General features: G+C 39.9%; 1 long non-coding RNA gene across 2 annotated transcripts; it reads left to right on the forward strand.

The window, feature by feature from the left end:
- The first annotated feature begins 5,734 nt into the window (after window positions 1–5,734).
- LOC109152099 lies at window positions 5,735–9,312 on the forward strand. Of its 2 annotated transcripts, none has more exons than XR_002049347.1 (3): window positions 5,735–6,035; window positions 7,820–7,893; window positions 8,933–9,312. It is a non-coding gene; the product is annotated as an uncharacterized LOC109152099 (long non-coding RNA). The 2 variants fall into 2 exon arrangements; XR_002049348.1 differs by lacking the exon at window positions 5,735–6,035 and adding an exon at window positions 7,287–7,684.
- Window positions 9,313–10,680: the final 1,368 nt, after the last annotated feature.

A 10,680-nucleotide genomic window follows, 5' to 3' on the forward strand; every position in this document is an offset into this window, starting at 1 on the left:
GTACGCCTATGCGTGTTGGGTTTTTGGGAACGATTAGGTTTACAGGGCTAAGAGAGTGGGTTTCAAACTTGAGGACACGGTGAATTCAGGAATTAGGATCAAGTTTTCAAGGTTGCAACTTAGGTTGTGAGGTTGCCACTTGTATGGAATCGTTAAAACATGGGATTAAGAATGGGGTCTGAAGGGTAGAAGGGTTTTGCAATAAGGAGGGGGCCGATTTTCCGAGGGAAGAAAAGGAATTCGGCTAGGATGGGTTAAGGTTTCTCGATCCCAAGTGAATAATCTGGTTAGATGCTTTGATCACGATGCGTCGACGAGCTGATGATCCTCCTTCCTTGGTGTTGGTACTTGCTTGACTTTAAGGTCCTTGTTAGACCTTGCTTCCTAGGCTAAGGTTTCATCCTTTTCTTCTTTCTCGAGGGAATTTCCCGTGGTGATTCAACACTTACTTCTTTAATGCGCCCAAGGTCTTGACCAAGTTGGGTCAACCAAGCCAATCTCTTAGGGCGCACTTCCCAAATTCTTCCCAAGGTCTCTTGGGAGTCGATGGACTTTGGGTTGAATTTCTCTTCTTATTGAATTTCATCTCCTCTTTAGTGGATGAAATTCTTAGTAAGACTTCATGTCTTACCCGAGGTTCGGCATTGTTGTGCCCTTTTTATGTTATTTTTAATGATGAAGGTGTCCTTGCGTGCCCTTTTCCTTCTTAAAGCGCAGTCAGTTACCAAATCTCGTTGTGGGATGACTCGGCGACTTTACGAGTCACCTCATTTCCTTGTGGGTCCTTAATGACCCTTGAAATCTTGGCGCGAATGTGTTCTTCACCCTTTTGCTTAGCACCATGGACTACATAGTTCTTGATTCCATACAACTTGTGAGGAGTCCTCTGATTTGCTCGAACGATGTCCATGGTTTGGAGGAATCCCGGTCCATCCTTAGCATTTTGACTTTCAAGGTTTTCGTGGGTTCTTAGCACGAGTTCCCAACTCGCCTCCTTGGTTTGCGCAATCCTTTACGCCTAGTCGGTTGTATCGTAGGATCCAACTTCAATTACTCGTGCAATGTAATTGATTGTGATTTCCCGATGGTGTCTCGTGCGTCAAGGTCTTTTACGTAGGCCACTATGTTTGGGTGGTCCATGGTTCCTTACCCAAGACTCACATTCATCAATCAAGGCACACAAGTGCGCCACAAATCAATAAAATGAGGGGTTAAGAAATCAGCACATTGTACCAGTGGGCGCGAGGTGGGCGGTCGTCCGCCTGCCAAGCTCCTACCAAGGACCCGCCAAGGTCCCGTCAAGGACCCGTTGGGGACCCGCGGGAATGTGACTAGGAAGAGTCAATTCCTTCGGGAAAGACCCCAAAAATGCACAGATTCATGTCCTGACAAGTCCCATGCCCTTGTGCACAATTAAAGGGACTTGGATACATAGGATGACTCATCGTACAATGTTCATTGATCCTTAAGCACGAGTTCTAGAGGTAGATATACATATATATATGTATCTATGTTTTCTTGGTCTGGGTTAAAGGGGTGTAAGATGTGCAAGGGCTATGTTTCAAAGTCGAGGGGCGGATAGGGTCGATGTCTCCAAGGTCGTAATACAGGAAGGGAGGTTGCTACCTTGTACGGGTTTGTTTGTAATGAGGGATCAAGAGCGAGGTTTGGAGTGATAGGATGGATTCTTTAACGAAATGGTACTTGATTGGCAAGGGGAGGGAAAGAGGCTAAGGACTCTTGGTTTCGAGTGATTATGCCTGTTTGGGGCTTGGTTGTGGCGTACAGTCGAACTGGTGATCCCTTTTCCTTGGTTTCGTTTGATTCTAAGATTTTCGTTTGATCTTCTCTTCCCGTGTCGAAGTCCCCTTCGTCTCTATGGCTTCCAGGGGAATTCTCGTGATGGTTTCCGTGCACGTTCCCCTCGGAGGTCCAGAAGTCTGGACCCAGTCGGTTAGTGGGTCAAATCCCTAAGTCTTGACTCCTAATCCTTGCGAGGGTTCTTAAGGGTCAAGGGGGTTTCGGGTTAGTCTTTCTTGTTCTATTGGGTTTCATCCCTTCCTTGGAGGATGAAATTCTTAGCAAGGCTTTATGTCCTCCTTGAGGTTCGACCTGTTGCACCTATTTGACGATGTTTTCTGTAGCGAGGGCCCCTGACACATTGAACGTATTGGTTTGCCCGCTCTTGTCAACGCATGGCGTTCTTCGGTGGCGTACATGCCGGTTATGGCTTCTCGTAAAGCCTTCACGGTTTTTCGTGCAAGGGTGGGATGATACGTATTCGTAACTTCCACCTACTTCGCCGATTCCTATCTAACAACTTATTTCAATATTGAATCAATGAATGTCGGTTCTTCACGCCCCTGGGCAGGGTAAGGGCTTTATGCTGCTCTACGGAGTGGGGATATGAACTTAGAGTAAGGGCGATGATTCCAATGCTCATAACAATTTAGGGTTTCCGAGGGTTTGGGTTAGGCGCAACAAAGGGTGAGCAAGGTCCTGACGGTTGTGAATTTGCTTTTAAGGTAATTAAGGATTCGGGGTGGGAGTTTTCAACAAATAGGGGTATCAAGATGCTGGGGTTTCAGGGCGGACGATATTTTAAACTGGGGTGGTGGGGTCGCAAGGTGTCGCGATATACTTACCTTGCACCCAAGGATTCGACTAATGGTGTCGTTCAATCGCTACTTTAATCGGTGTCCTAGTTCTCCTTCCTGTTTGTTGTAGCCGCAACCCGGGTTTGCCGAGATAAAGCAACTTGTCGGAAGGTGCATGCCATTTGTCTTAATCGGGGGTTATCGTGGTTAACCCTGGGTCGGTGAGTATTGCAGTCCGTCCCTTTTAGCAGTCCTGACGTCTTGATGCAACGTCTTTTCACCGCTTCTTCTTAGTAGTCATCCAATCTACCTTTTCTTTGGTCACGGTCCTTGTCAAGTCTTTTTGACGGGAGTTAGGACGAGGCGATTTATCGGGTAAGTGTACGTTACCCAGTTGTGGAAGTAAACTTATCTATTCGCACCCTTACCTGGTGTGGTAAGCGTAGGGGGAGGTTCATTTAAGTTAGAGAGGGATGAAGTGAGGGGGTCATGTGTAGGTTTCACAATCTCACTGCGCGTCCTAAGATTCCTGAATCCTATGTTCCTAAGTACCTAGAGTTCAAGCCTAGTGCCCTAAAGTCCGGTCTTAAGAGTCTTATCCTAGGGTCAAACTTAGGCTCTGATACCAACTGTAACACCCCAGATTTTCAAGACTTTTTAAAACTTATAATAAAGGTAGAATCTTATTAAATCCCAAGGTATAATACAAGCGTTCGGGGTGCTATGCCACACCTGGGCTAGAGAACCCAAGTGCACAGGCTAACTAACTAATATCCTCAAAGTGTGATTTCATAAACGTGGCACGCAGGCCGAAAGGGAAACTATCTACTTCTACACTCCAAGTTCTAGCGCGCTCCAGTGACTTAATCTTCTGTGCCTGAAAGCCAAATATATCTGTTCAGCGAGAGATGCTGGTAACCCACTCCAACGCGTTGAAATACAATACATATAGAGATATATATAGATATACGAAAACCATTTTGAGCATGAAGATATATCCTACGAACTCTAGCTTTAAAACCGGGAATGACTCGACAGATAAGGCCAGACACAAGCAACAGTTATAACGAGCATATGCAGTTCACAACAGGTAAGGCAGATAAGGCAAAGCATAACAATAATCACAACCCAACATAAACAATCCCCAACATAAATCCCACAGTCACATTCCCCCAAGACACTCATAATCACAACTCATCCATATCACAACACATAGCACACTTTGTTGGCGCCACAGGACCAATCGCATGCCCATACATGAGGGTCAGCGCATATAGCTCTGACACGGCCCCGCAGCACCCTGCCCCGTATCGCAACACGGAGGGGTCGATCGCAACCGACCGATGAACCGCAGCTCATCATAGTGTTTGATCGCAACCAAACAGTGGACCGCAGCCCAAGAGAATGTCATCTGACCGCAGCCAGGAAAAAGGACGAACCGCAGCTCGTATAGAAACGTTTGATCGCAACCAAACGGTGGACCGCAGCCCAAGAGTATCAATCTGACCGCAGCCAGCTTCTGAACCGCAGCTCAGGATAACCAATCCGATCGCAACCGAATTGGGGTAACACACACACATAACACATAGCAAGCACATGCAACCCATATTACACATTGGGAAGGGGGAGAAAGCGCATAACAAAACCTATGCGTGATCCATCACATACTAAGAATAGTCCTAAGGGGTTCATACTCCTTCCACCTAGGTCAATGGGATACCAATTCGACTAGCATGCAATATAATAGACTCATAAACCTACGAACGGTACCCGAAACATCAAACTAGACATAGGCACGATAAACGGAGTCCGTTGGGACACCACGGGGAACGGGGGAACATCAAACGGGGAAGCCGGGGTCCCAAAGAGGGATAATTTCCAGCGGGTAGCCGGTGGGTGGGGGCCACCCGCCGGCTGCCCGCCGGACTTTACTGTTCCGGGCAGCGGGTTGCCGGCGGGTAGCTGCCCGCCCGCCGGCTGCCCGCTGCCGGAGATATACTTTCCGGCCGTGGGTAGGTGGCGGGTCCCCTACCCCCCACTGACTCTCATCACACAATTCACGCCCCGGGAACCGTCGTGGAACCCGAAACCATGCTTAGACACTTTACAACGCAATTAACGACAACACGTAGACAATTAACGGATCAAATACAAGAAACGAACGGCACATAACCTATCATGCTTTTCTAAACATAATCAACACCCAAACATGCGATTTCCCCACCCGATAATCCAAGAATAATATCATACGATACAACCTAGGGTTCTAATCACTTTTATATCAACAAGAATACGATTCGTCTTCTAATTGCAAGATTCGGTAAGAATAACACATAAACATCAAGAGCATCACACAATCATCAAGAACAACACCTAATCATCAAGAATTCCATATAATCATCAAGAGCACCATAATTATCAAGAATCTCCCAATATCAAGATTATCAAGATCCCTCATGGGATCATCACATCAAGCATCAATAATAATCACCAGATCTCGCCATTCACAATAATGTGGGGGAAACCCTAAGGGGGAATCATAGCTATGAAAATAGGTTTTGTTGAGACATGGGTTACCTCTTAGCCTTAATTAATTCCTTGGCTATGAAGGATCTTTCTTTAAGCTTTCTTGATTTCTTGATTTCTCCTAAGGGGATTCTTGGAACTCTTTGGGTGGTGAGAGATTATTGTGGTCGGGATTCTGGGTGCCTCCTAAGTTCCCTATTTATATATTTAAGACTCCTAGTTAGGGCCTGAATGGTATGGGTTTACTAATTCTATTCCTTATAGGGCTAAGGCTTACTTTAGGGATAAGGGTCCATGGTCCATAGTGGGCCATATTAATTAAAGAGGATCCTAATCATAATCTGAATAGTAAAAGGCCTACTTCTTTTATTCCTAACAGGCTTAAGACTCTTATTCGGGCAAGGGTCCACGGTTCAGGGTGGACCTTACTAATTAATTAAAGGTAAACCTAACATAATTAAATCATATTTAATTATTATTAACGGAATTAATTAAATAATTAACCCGGAATTGAAGGCCGTAACACGGGGTGTTACAGCAGGTGACCACGATCGTAGTTGGGGAAGTTCTGCTCACGATGAATTCACGATCGTGACAGCTATTGTGGGAGCTCTCAGAAGTTTTACCACGCTGCTGCCACGAGCATGATAGCGATCGTGGGAGTTGTCCAAAGTTTTGCCACTAGGCAGCCACGATCGTGGCTGGAGAATCTTTGCTCACAATGTGAATCACGATCATGGCTAGAGTACTGGGCAGTGAGGAAAAAGCTTCTATTTAAAACCCCATCTTCTTCTTCACTTCTCCTACATCACGAAAATAATCCCCTCCCACGCAAGGTTACTCCAACTCAATTCTTTTCACTTTCTTGTTGATTTCTTGGCTCAAACACTTGTTTATCTTCATCATCTTGAGGTAAAAATTCTCCAATATCCATTTTAATACTCTTTTTCAAGCTTTCTCTCTCTAGAACTTCAATGTTGATAGATTGTGTTTTTATGGATGCTTTTCAATTTTGTTTATATATAATGCTTCCTTGATGTTTGTAGAACAAATATATGGTTGGAATTTGTGAATAATGTCTTGTATCATTGAATTTGATATGCCATGAAGAACCCTAACTTGAATTGGGAATTTTTGAAATTGGGTTTGATGATATGGCATTGCATGAATGAATTGATGATGGAATTTTTCAATTGCATGTTAGTATAGACTTGTTATGGAATCAATTTGAGTTTAACATGCTTGGAAGCTATATTTTGATTTTCAAGTGCATACAAATTGGGAATTTTTGAATTTTTGAGTAGAATTGTGAAATTGTTGAACATGTATTGTGAAATTGTTAAATTGTTGAACATGTATTGTGAAATTGTGAAATTGTGAAATTGTGAAAAAAAAATTGTGAAATTGTTGACTTTGAAATTGTGTTTAACATGTATTGATTGATTGTCATGACTCTTATTGGTAGAAATTTGATTGATTATTTGTGAATCACATGTCTTGAAGGAGGTTTTGATTGAAAAAAAAAAAAAAAAAAAAAAAAAAAAAAAAAAAAAAAGAAGAGAAGAGAAAACATGGAGGAAATTCGAAAGAAAAAGAGAGGAAAAAGGAGATAAAGTTTTGAATTTTGATATTGAATGTTACTTGTTAGATCTTGTTGAAGTGTTGTGTGAGTTGAATGTTGAATGTTCAAAGAAAAATTGTGAGTTGTTTCGAGGGAAAACTTCTTGAAAAACCTTGAGAAATTGAGGGTTGATTGCTTTTGAGTGAGATTTCTTGTTTATCATTTGTTGAGATATGCTAGAATGGAATCTTTTATCAATGAGTTTGCAGGGTTGAAAATGTAAGTCCCAAAAATATTTTCTCCAAAACTCTTTCTTTATAAAAAAAAATTCAAAATGGAATTATTTTTATCATTTTATTCTTACGATAGTTTTATCAATTACATAAATTATTGCCAGGCACCTTGTGCTCAGATGGCACCCGGGTTGGACTCTCATATGGGAGGTTGTGAGTTCTCGCCTTAGTGGAGGCGTTATTGGCTCTTTGTGTTTCAGTAGGTTGAGAAAGTAGTTATGAACATATACTACATTGTAATAGAGTCGGTAGCATTAAAAAAAAATTATATAAATTATTCTATTTTAAATTCCTAATTTCAAATGATTAAATATGAAATAATTATATGATTATTATTATTTTGAAAACCTTATTTAAAGTATATATTTATTTATTAAAAATATTGACCCAAAAGTCTATTTGAGACGAACTTGAGAAACTGATAAACTAGTTCTAACTCAAAATTTGGTTTCAAAATGAACCCAATCTCTTTCTAAAAATTTATATCGCATTTACATCTGAACTTGATCCAATTTCTGAACTAAAATCCTAAGTCTAGAAGTTGAAGTCTCAAATGACCCAAATGCCCTTCTTGACCATTCATTCCCTTCCAAATAGTGACCTAGGGTTTTGAGCCTATAAATAGGCACTATTCTATTATCTGATGCAATCCCTCCCTTGCTCTTCCTCTCAAGACAACACTCAGGAGACACCATCAAGAAGAAGTGGTAGTGATCATTTCTATTTTCCTCATTCTCCTTCATCCATTCCATATTTTCATCTCCTTCTTCCTTTTCCATTTTATTTCACTGTGTATGTATATGCTTGTATATGATGTATATGTTCTATATGTTACTTTGCAGTTATTAGGAGGTGAAGGAAGTGGCCATAGTTGAAGAAGGAGGAGGTATTCCTACTAGGAACTAGCAATCTCAAGGTATAAGCCATGGAAGCTAAAACCTATTATTTTTGCCCTAAAATGTGTGAAATAAGTGTTGTGTGAATACATATATATTGGATGCATAAAATGATAAAAATGTATGATGTTTGATGCTTGAAATGATGTATTTGATATATCAATGTTTTATGATTTTGTGGGTATGACCATATGATGGTTGAGTTTGATCGCAGAGGCTAGAGCTCTGTTGTCCGTAGACTAGTGAAGGCAGCAGGACTCCGCCACAGGACTATCTAGTCCTGTTGGCGTAGTCCTGTGAGCGAGAAAAAGGGACTGGAGTGGCGGACTCTTTGAGTCCTGCCACTCCAGGCTGTAACTACGCGAGGGCCAAGTGACAGGACTGCCTAGTCCTGTCACATAACCCTGTGGCATTACGGACTACTGTATAGGGCCACTGTGGCTCTGTTAATGTGGTCCCACTTACGGTTCGGGGACTCGTGGGTCCGTGTGGCTCGTGAGGCTCAGGATCTTGATGTTGTTTAAGTGGAAGTTCCTTAATTATTACATGAACAATAGTCTATCTAAACTCCAAGCATAAAATATGATTTATTTGAGCATGACTTTGAAATATACTCACTGTTAATACTAAGTGTGCTATGACTTTGGCGTTATATTCTAAAATGAGGAGAGTTTTGCCTAAGTATATTATTCATGTATTACCAAGATTACAATGAAGTGTGTGATAACTTGATTTTATGAAAATATATGCTTGAACTATTATTCCTCTATCAACTACACTCAAGTCTAAGTTGTCTAAACTTGCAATTATGCTTATTTATGCATTCACTTTAGAAAACCCTATACTTACCCTCTAATTTATTTTATAAGTCTATATACATATATTTATATATGTTTACTCGTATAACCTCATCGAAAGGCATATATATATGATATCATAATTCTATGTGTAGAAAAGAATGATTTTTAAAGGTTATGCCACCGTTATATATATATATATATATATATATATATATATATATATATATATATATATATATATATATATTTTAATGTGAAGGAACCTACATTTTGAAGGATCCTGGTTGGACCATGTCCCTTCGGCAGAAGCAAATGAACGATATGATGATGAGAAAGTCCGATAGAAAAATACTGGACAATTATGAGATTGAAGTAGCTTGGTAGAAAAATCTTGGGCTACTAGGTTGGATACTACTCGCTGGGCTTGGGATCTCAGTTAGGGGATGTGCACACTAAAGGGGTACCAGACCTGCTTCCAAAATACGAGATAAGTGGGAGAGCTGAGATTAGGCCAGTAGAGAGTTAATGAGCCCGGATAGGATCTTTCACACTTGGTGAAGTTCCTACCTCCCCACTTTTATGATGAAACTGATATGAGCTCCTCCAGTATTACTATTATTACGATACTATGTTTTCTCGAGAGTGAGAGTATTAATTTAAATTACATATCTACTTGAGAAACCATCTACCTTTATTGCTTATATGGTCATATGAATACAAGTAGAATGAGGTGATTGTTTTATCATTCATGTTTACTTAACATGGTGGTATAGACTAGTAACATACTTATCTCCTTATGCTATTTATTATGAACTACCTATAATTACTCATTCTCATTTAATTATATTTACGCAAATATGTACTTAGTAAGTATTTGGTATTTGTGTAAGCATGAGTTTGAGTTATGTATATACATGTATATATACTTATATATATATATATATATATATATATATATATATATATATATATATGTGTGTGTGTGTGTGTGTGTGTGTGGCTAGATATCTATATTCTATTGATTACTTGACTTAGTTCTCTATGATCATATGTGTTATATGTGGATGTCAAATAAACATTTTTTTTTAATCTATACTTATACTTAGTTTACGAGGCTAGGTGGTTTATACTTAACATTAATTGCTAACAGGTTCTTTTTGAATGTTTTCTTGATAATCCCTTTCAGGTATTGTAGACACAGAAAATTTGAAGCCGACAAATAGGCTGGTTCATATGTTTTGGGCTTCGTTTGATGAAATTAGATTAATTATTGATTTATTTGGATTAATTAAATTAGTCCAATTGTCCGAATTAAATATAAATTAAAGACTAGTGCACTCAGATTATAAGGATGGACTGATCCATATTTAGCCCAACAAGAAAATATTTAAATTAATCATTTAATTTGAATATGTGATAAGATATTCATGTATTTAAATTAATTAATTATTTAATTTGAATATGTGATAAGGTTATGAACCTGGATGCAATGGTGGCTAGATACATTGTGGATAAATATTTATATTATCCTAAAATATTAATTGATAATATTGAAGAGTTTGGCCTCCAGTGGAAGTCTTCCATATTCCCCCTATAAATAGAGCTCTTCATTCATTCCAAAGAACACACTTGAAGAATTGAAGAGAAGCTCTAGATTGAAGATCAAATCAAGCTAAAGGGTTGAAGATCAAATCAAGCTAGAGGATTGAAGATCAAATATTCAAGTGTTTAAGCTAAGCTAAGTGGACTGAAGATCAAGCCAATTAAAGACCGGATGCCCTTCAACGAAGATTAAGCAACAAAGCCCTTTCATTAAAGAACAAGCCACATTCCGGAGGCCCTTCATCTACATTTTCAAGTCAAGCAAGCCAAGTGGAGAATTAGAGGATTCCTTGATAGAGATTTTGTACTCGCGCAATTTTGAAATTTAAATATATATTTTGTTCAACTTTTTCTTGTTCACAGATTTTGGCACGCCCAGTGGGACATCTCTACCTCTCATTTCTT

The sequence above is a fragment of the Ipomoea nil genome, unplaced genomic scaffold (assembly GCF_001879475.1).
Source record: "Ipomoea nil cultivar Tokyo-kokei standard unplaced genomic scaffold, Asagao_1.1 scaffold2368, whole genome shotgun sequence".
In the NCBI taxonomy this organism is placed as follows: Eukaryota; Viridiplantae; Streptophyta; class Magnoliopsida; order Solanales; family Convolvulaceae; genus Ipomoea; species Ipomoea nil.